We start from the raw sequence: 9,610 nt of genomic DNA on the forward strand, positions 1-9,610 counted from the left end.
AAAGTTGTACAACTCGTGCAAACACATTTGTCCCATAGTGCTGCAGGCCAAAGGTGAGTGACCTGGGAACAGAGCTTGCTGCAGCTGACATGGATGATTATTTTTTTTTCTGTAACAAAAAGCAATGGTAAAGCAGCTCTGCATTTATGAGCAAGGACATAAGAGTGAGGGGAAAAAGGAGGGCGTAGGGTTGTGTGACTGACAAGTTCCCACAAAGCAGGCGATGACAGAGAAAGTCTAGTTCAGCTGAGGTCTTTGTGGCCTCCACAGCCACACAGCCCTATGTGGTGGTCCCAGAATCTGAGAGGAGATCACACTTTGAGAGAGGAAAAATGCTGCCATCTGGTGCCTCAGGGAAGGAAATGTTTGTCGTGCATCACTTGCAGCCATCGAAATGCTGCTGGTTCCGTCCCACAGAGTTGGGGCTGTCTTTGTGTTGGTTAAAGGCGTCACTGCTCCGCACAGCTTATGGAAGGCTCTTGTGAAGCCACACACCAAAGCACACAACCTGAAAGGTGTGCTGTGTCTGCTCAGAAGTGAAACTGTTGTAACTTCTGAGCCCTTGGAATATATCTCAGAAAAAGCAGGTGCAGCACTGAGGGATGGTTTGTGGTCATGGTGGGGATGGGTTGGTGGTTGGACCAGATGATCTTAGTGGTCTCTTCCAACCTTAACAATTCTGTGACTCATGTCAGAAATCCTAGCAAATACAGAACAAGACACCAAGTGCTATTTCTTTCTCTGATTCGCTCTTTACAGCAGCTTGTTTCTCCTTGTTGTTGATACAGCCTCAGAGGATGTGCCAAATATGCACTGAGACACTCCACACTTAGAACGAGGGAATGTTATTTCTGTCTGCGATATTTTTATTTTCACAGGCTTTCACAGAAAGCCATGACGGCTGCTTAGGGAGACTGAAGTGACTGATCAAAGAATAAAAAAACCCATATACTTCTCAATTCTAGACATAGAGGAAATAAAGATGCTCTTTCTGTGAACTAACATTTGTTCCTCCCTTGAGCAGGGATAGGAAAATCCTGAGGACTGCAGGGCAGCTTCCCACTGGAAGAAAACCATGTGAAACAGGGTATGTTATTTATTTATAAAAGCACCATTTTTGGAACACAGCAGTTACAAAACCTCAGGCCTGCCACACACTCCTCCAAAAAGCAAGCTACCACACCGCTCTCTATTTTCCAGAGAATAGAGAAATTCTCTATTACTCCTGGAATTGCCTTCAAGTTCACCAAGTAACCTATAGCACACCAAATGCTTCCAAACCATTTCTTGTGCACTTCTGCAGAGCATTCAGGAAAAGGAACATGTTTACAACCTAAGAAAAGAGATTTCTGAAGCTATAACTAAAAGAGCCTTTCTTACAACACCTGCCATAATACGTACTCTCCCCCTACACCTATAGCACCTGATCAATCAGGGCACAAACTCAGAACTCACCTTCTCTTCACAGGAGCTACAGGGACAAGCAAGCAGATATTTTGCCATCACAGATTTAATTATGCATAACTGCAGATCACAACTGAAAACCACTGGCCAGGCACACACACACCCCTGTCTACCATTTGGGGCAGCTTAATTATTTAAACTCTTCATAAATATATATAATTTTTTAAAGAGTAACTTGAAGAGTTATGAGAAGGTTATGTCACTCTAAAAGCTGTTCCAAAAGCATGTGGTTTACATGCTAAGATCCTTCTTCAACTTAATTCCTAGCCTTAGTTTACTGCCATGCTATATACACTTGATCTTATAAAACTAAGTTACTGTGGAAGTCAATCCTTTTACTACTGATGTTGCACTGCAAGAACTTGGAGATGCTTCCTCTTCAACATCACCAGAATTGCTTGTGGATACACAGTGCAAGTCTGGAGCTTTTAGACGCATGCATGGCTTCCTGTGGAGAAGTTGTAATTTCTTTGACAGTCCCCTGCCCATGAACAAATGACATAACTTGAAGCTTTTCTAATATTATTAGCCATGTCATGTAAGGATAGTTTTCAGAAACAATGACAAATCTTGTCAGTGCCTGTGGCAACCTTGTTAACCGCAAGCTAAGTTGTCAATCTCCCTTCAAGCTGCAGAATTGAAGGAGCACTTCCTTTCAAACAGAAAATTATTTTCTACAAACCCTCAGTCTCCAAGTAGGAAAAAAAAGAGAGCACTTTGGGTGAGTAGGCCAAAGTATTCATATTACCTCGGCCTTTGGCTATTGGAGAAGTAGATAGTGATTATTTTACACTGTAGATTGCTAGATGACTATGGGCTGCCTGTGAGGAATCCATGAGAGGCAAGGGGGGAGCATCCAAGGCTTGTCAGAAGGTAAATCAAAGGTACAGCATCCACACCTTTCCTAGAACACTCTTAAGGAGTTTGCATATTAAGAAAAGCAGAAAAATAAAAGTTAAAGTATGGGCAGCATCCAGTGAGTGTCTAGCAATGTGAAATTGTCATAGATGTAAGTTACAGCCACAGATATGTTTGCATTATCTCAAGCATAACAAAACGCCATTTGTGCCATCTGTAACCAGAAGTTTCTTGGTGCTTTTTGAATGGCTGTGTGTGTTATCCTCTGGGCCCAACTTCAACAATTCAGTGTGATTTCACTGTGACCCCCAAATCACTTTCCAGAGCAATGTAGCTAGCAGCCTACAATCGTCACTCAGCATACCCACACAACCTCCACTGCAGAGCCGGGAACAGATTTGATGACAATCTGCACTGTGCTTTCCTTGTACCATTTAACTTCTTATTTATTTATGCTGACTGATAATGATCTGTCAACAACACTGCATCTGTACATGAACATATGCTACTTCAAATATGTAACAATGACCATCTCCATTTGCTAGAGGAAAGCGGCAGCACTTGGCATCACACCTCCTTCTCAACTATACCTGATTACAGGCTGAAGTATAAGATTCTCATAAAGATGGCCCTTGCTCCAGGTTCTGTTAAAAGAACCAGCACGAAGGAAAACTGAAAGACATTTAAACTAACACCAAGGCTAAAACATAGCAGCACATCATGAACATCATAACTCATAGTAAAGACCAAATCTGTGGTAGAATGACAATAGCAGATTAAATGTGGAGGATCTGAACATTTATAAACAGTGCAACCCTAAACTGGAAACAGTCCTTAATTAACAGTCATGGCTCATTTTCCAGTAGTAAAACAGAATATAAATTCAAGGAGAGAATCCTGTGTCAAACTCATACCTCATGGTATTGTTGTACCTGATGGACAGAAGTGGACTATGTGACCTGCCAACACCGTGCCACTTCTTTTCTCTGGTGCACAAACCTGTGACCAGATTTCCCTAACACTGGAAGGTGACTCAACCTCCTCTTCCAGAAATAATGATATTTTTTTAAAGAGCTTAGCTCTGGTGTGCACTGATGACAAACTCTTTCCCAAGACACCAAGAGAGGATCTCTAACTGTAGAAGTTTTGTATCTTTGTTCCTAAAGGCTGACTGAGCAATTGACAGTGTTCTCACATACCATATTTCCACCATCTGCAGTTTTCACATGTTTCCCAGATGTCTTACAGCCACCAGCAGCCATTTATAAAGCAGCCTCAGAGCAGGGCTTTCTCACTGTTTTCAGGATGGTGCCAACATGGCCTTCTCCACACCAAAATACCCCATTCTGCCCTGGCAGCACCTCAGCACCCTCTCCTCGTCATCCTGAAGGGTAAATGCAGGCCCAACCCACTTAGGCTTTAACTTACTGTCAGAACTGCCTTCTCCCAGCCCATTTCACCTCTCTGACCTCAGCTTGTAACCCCCAGGTGTTTTCAGAGCAGCCTGCCCAAGAGGATGGCAACAGCAGGATCTAATGCACCACACCTGGAGAGCAATCTGCAAAAGGTGACATAGGTTGGGGGGTTGTCCTGCTGCTGCCCCACCACTCCAGTTTGGGGATCTTTCACACACAGAAGTACTGATTTGGAGCAAGAAACCTCAAAGGCAGCAAAAGGGATTTGTTGAGATAGATTGCACGGGGAAGGATTGCAGTGAGAGGGCTTGGTGCAGAGAGAAGCAGGAGGTTTTTGGAGAGGGAGTGTTTTGTTTAGATGGGTGTATCTGAGTGGGTTAAAGTAGGCTGGCCAGCTTCACCATGGCAGGGTTGTAGGCTTGTTCCTTGAACCAGGCAGAGCAACTGGTAAATATGAGCAGTACAAAATAGTGCAGATCGCTCAACTGCATTCATTCAGGGTCATATCAATTAATACAGAAAATCTTTCATCTGCTCTGTCCCTTGCAGCCCCTTCTAAAATTCACAAACAGCTGTTTTTTGGCTCAATGAACAGGTGAGAAACAGAAGCAGACACTTCAGAAAGGTCATGCCCAAAACCGAAGGAGACATTAACACACTATCATTAAAAGCATGTGAAATTGGAATAGGGAACTTGCATTTCAGGTTGTTGAATCGAGGCAAGTCCTGCGTCCAATGCATACTTGGTGTAGCAATGACTAATTCTGGCAACATATCATCTGTCTCTCACGTTTCCTTTTTTTGGTCTGTGAATGCACACTGATCTCTTGGACAGAACATTAGGTGGCTTCCTCAGAAGGCATTGGTTGGTTCAACACCAAGTGATCAGGCATTTTTCTGCCAACAGACTCTGTGGACCTTATGCCCCACCATGGAGTTGCTTCAAAGTCCAGGCTGAATCTTGACCAGCATAGCAGAGAAATGCCAGGCGTGCAGCCCAGATTTGCTCCTTTCCTTCCTGGGACTAATTTCTTCCTTCCATAGGTCTTACAGTAGGAAAAGCAGTGTTTTCTAAAGAGGTTTTTGCAAAGATCTGGCAAGTGCACGTGTCTCTATCTTGTCTCTCAGAAGTCTCACTACAAGGATTTTTCCATTGGCATTGGTTTTTAAATTCAATGCGAAAAAAGCACAATCTTTACAATCTGTCTGAAAAAATGTACTTAAGAATAAAAACTTTTACCAGTTGTTAGATCCAGAACAAAAGTCACTATTGATATTCTTGATTTATAATGCATTAAAAAAATGAACAAATTCAAGCAATAGAAAAGTTGCAGAGAATTTAAACATAAGTTGCTGTGTTGGCCTCCAGTGAAATGATGGGTGAAGAGTCTAAGAGCGTATGAGAGCCACAGCGCAAATGAACATGGTGTTAATAACTGTACAGTCACCTAGGTCATGTTTAATTAAGAACACAGTGCCACCCAGGTCACATGTAATTAAGAAGTCTTAATTCAAACAGTGTTATTATATCTGTGATAAAAAGCAAGTTAAAAATCTCTGAACAGTTAACACCATGCTGCTCCCAGGAGTTTCAGCGTTAGCTCAAGTTAATTATGTTAAAATTATTTCCTTTGGTGTACTGATGTGAAGATCACTGTCTGACAACGAACGAGAAAATTAAAAACTTTTTGCAACTTCCATCAAGGCTCACCTATCACTGCACTCACATGGAACTGGCCTGCCCTTGTGTCAGTGTGGAAGGAGCAGATGGTTGAAATATCACTCAGTTACGGTGCTTCTATTCTTTAGAGCATTCTCCGGGAAGGCCTTAGGCCTCTTGTACTCCAGGCACCTTTTTCTGGCAAGGGAAGAAAAAACAAATCACTGCAGCCATCCCCTGGTTTGTTACACTTATGTCCTCAGTGACCTCAAGTCCTCAAACATTGTGCAACATCAGCAAGAGGGGGCAGTTTGTTTTCTTCAGTGTCTCAGTGGAAACCACAGCAGAGTAGGTCTGCAGGAAGCAGCCATACCAGGGCATTAAACCACAGCAGAGCATAATCTCCTGCCTGGGGAAGTTTTCAGACACAGGAGTAAGTGTATAAATGGGAAGTAACTTCTGGCTACAGCATGGTTACAGACAGATAATGCATTAGTGATGCAATTAAGGAAAACCCTTGCATTTCTAGGCCAGTATTTCTTTTGTTAGCTTGTAAGCGAGCCTTTCAGATCTGGAGAGGTCAGAGGAGGTGAAGAATGGGTAAAATTACTCTGAGTTAAATCTCTGTTACAGGCAAGTTTTCAAAGTTTGTAGCTAAGAAGTATTCAAATGATCAGGCAGCTGGGACTCTTTCCACGTGCCAGCAGTACACGGGTGCTGCAGCTCCAAAACCAAGCCAGTACCATTGTGCCACTGTTAACAACATCATGCCCGTGTTAAAGACATGCCCCTTTTCTATAGTAATCCAAAAGCAACCGTGCGGTACATAAGGGTACCTCATCTGAGGTTGACAAATGCTCTGCTCTTTTATGTCATGAGAGTTTCTACAGACCGTCAATACAAAAGCATTTGCAGCTTTACCCCGGAGATTTACAGTTTTCAATCCAGCTGCTGGAGGCAATTCTATCAGCATTAGTGGCAGTTCTGTAGGGCGGCTGTACTTAGTCTCTGCACAACAATTCCCACAGGCAGCACAGTACTACACACACTTTTTTTGTCTCTCTCTGCTTGAAAGCCACGAGGGGGTGCCATTACATTCATCCTAACCAGGTGATTAGACATACATCAGGTATTTAAAAGAACATAAAAGCCCAATTACTCGTTCATTCCTAGCCAAAGGAGGGCATTGTCCCCAGTGTAAAGTAGAGTCAAACGCACCAGCACTACAGCACAACAGTGCCTGTGCCACGCCAGCAGAGGTATCTACCATGATCTATGAGACCAGAACTGGTGTGAGAGTAGCAGGGGCACACATCCCAGTCAGCTCCATCCTTGGGCTTGACAGCTCCCACTTCAGATTCCCAGCTTTTCTTAAAGTAAAGAGTTCTGTTTGTACTGGGATAGGAACTGTTTGTAAGGAGTTCTTTTGGTAACTTCAAGTTGCACCAGCTGCATAATGACAATCATGTATTAGTTTACAGCAGAACAGGGGAAGGTCAAATTTACTACCTGCCTTTTAGGGTATATTTGGCTTTAGAAGAGGTCAGAATAGATGCAGGCTGAAGGAAAGCTTCCTCCATCTCCCTGCTCTTCCCTGAACTGCCTCACAGCTGTCATTTGTTGTCAAACTGAGCTTGCTCAGAACTGCTTCAGAGATGCATCTCTGCAAAAAAGAGAAGGGTTGATCACCCTTAAGAAGAGCTGTACAACCATCAGCTATTAGAGTAACAGAAGCCCTCTGAAGAGCCACCAAGATGCATCAGAGGCTTGGAGAGTTACACAGTATTTTTGGTTAAACCTATTCCAGCTCACATGAAAGTCCGAGCAAGCAACCCCCTGCTGCAAGTTAGGGAAGTCATAGCCTTAAAGCACCTTCCAAATTGCTTTCGCTCAGATAAGCAAAAAGGTGAAGGAGAGTGGCCTAAGGATAGAGAGCAAGACCAAGAACTGCACCTTTGGAGGGGAAAGCCATGGCTTGTGGATTGATCATGAGGTTTCTCTCTTATCAGCAGGGGTACCACTGCAAATCAGAGTAACAGACGCCACTGTGTTCTGTCCTCAAAGAAGGAGTTCACAAATACAGGCACCTCCCAGGTGAAAGCATCTTTCTGCAGTTGCCACAGCCAACCCTGCTTCCCCAGGCACCCAGTTCTCCCCTATATTTCCAAAAATACCTGATGGCGAGGTGATCCCAAGGTCCCTGAAGTCAGCATTTCTGCAAGGGACTTTCCTTGATGAAACTAAGAGCCCACTGAGGAGGGGCACTTTTACCACGCAGAAGCTCCACTCTGCCTATCGCTACATTTGCACTGTGAGTTGCTTCTTCCTGTGAGCAGAGCACACCCTGCAGGAGCAGCGCTTCTGGAACAGCTCAGAGGAGATGCCGCACCCTGCAAAGCTCATGGGCTGGGTATGACAGGCCCCACTGCCTGCAGAGCTGTTGGGGGAGGTAACCCTGTGCAGACCCATCTTATCTGCTCTGATTTCCTGAATGTGATTGCTGCGCATCAGCTGCCAGGTGCTCCTGGGTAGGGAAAAAAAAGAAAAGAAAACAAGAGGTTAGGGAAAAACTGTACACAGTGTTTCACAGGAGGGGAGAAGACCCAGTGACACAAAAGCACACACCCCACTCCATGGTTTTGAGCTTTTTTCCCCACCAACTGATGCTCAGGCATCTGGGTTCAAGACTTTGAACATAAAATAGAAATCTGTTTTGGGCTCACTTTGCTATGCTGTAAATGTTCTGTATCAGTTCTGGGAATGAAAGTAACAGTGTCAGCTGAACGAGCAGCAAGGTGATAACACACTGCTTCTGAAGGGAAGATGTTGAATACTCACTAGAAAGCACAATGAAGTGTTGTTGTTTTTTTTTTTTTAACAGAAATTCCTTGACTTTATGACATGAGGCTCTGAAACATGTTTCTGTGAGGCTGGACAGCACAGTATAGCCATTGCTTCTCAGGATGCTGCTTCTCATCCATTTTTGACTCAAAGATCCCAATATTCCCTTCCACCTCAGGCTGCTCTATATTTGCTGGGCAACAGCTTTTTACAGCAGAAACAAGGTGGAAGTGCACAGTACCACACACACCCTTCAAGTGCACACAACCCCTAGAGACTGGCCACAGGTAGGGAATCAGTAACAGCCACGATTGAGCAATAGGACCTCTCACTGTGTTTTCTTTGAAGGTGTGCACAACTCTTGCCAGATAGCCCAAGTGTTTAATTTCCTGTGATCAAAGAGCAGAGTCCTAACAGTAGTTTTATAGCTTTACCTCCCAGTGAGAATATGTTGCCTTGTCATCCATCCTTGCGAGGAGTGTATTAGTGCTTGTCAAAGTCCTAAATTCTTCTGTTCTGATAACAGGAGTCTTTCTCACCTGTTGCTTTAGAGATCAAGACGTTTTGCTAAATTTCCACAACCAGCACTGGTGTTCAGCACTCACAGTGCAATCTGGGTGACAGGGTGTAATTCTGTAGTTTTCAGCAGTATGAGTCCGTAGGTATCAACAACATCGCAGCCTACTTCTATGATCCCATCCCATACAGGGCTGCATTTGAGTCTGTACAGTTTGAAATGGCCACAACACACGTGTGAACGTCCGTTTTATAACTGAGAAGCTATTTGCAAGAGAAAGGACAGTTGTACCTTAGCTTTACACACTTTTTAGTGCAACTCGACAAAGAGACTCCACTCAGTGAGGCTTATTGTTATGTAGGGCAACTGACGTTGAAATGAAAACAAATAACCAAACAACTAACTCCTCCTGACAGAACTGCACAAAAAAAAAAAACACAATTTGTGCTGTCTGAATGCTTTACTGCTATGTCACTATCCCTGCAAGCAATTCTCTCAGCATTAGCATAGCACAACCTTAAATGCCCATCCAGCAACATGGCCTTTGTACCAGAGGTGCAGAACACACTGCAAGTGCTTTGGTAGAACATACACAGTGCCTCAGGCAGGGGATGCGAATTCAATTCCTCTGTTCCAGGAGCTGGACCAGCAATCCTCATGGCCCTTCCAATTCAGGGTATTCCAAATCCTGTACTGAGCAGCTCAGCCATCACTGTGAGCCTGTGGTTACAATCTTGAATGGTCTGGAGTCTTGAAGGCAAAATGGGAAATTAATTGCTGCTGTCTCTCTTGAGAATGCAACTTCCAAGGAAGAAGAATATATTTTCATTAAGCAATGTTCATGCATTGGTCATA

Source organism: Tympanuchus pallidicinctus, unplaced genomic scaffold, assembly GCF_026119805.1.
Source record: "Tympanuchus pallidicinctus isolate F22 unplaced genomic scaffold, pur_lepc_1.0 scaffold2, whole genome shotgun sequence".
Classification (NCBI taxonomy): domain Eukaryota; kingdom Metazoa; phylum Chordata; class Aves; order Galliformes; family Phasianidae; genus Tympanuchus; species Tympanuchus pallidicinctus.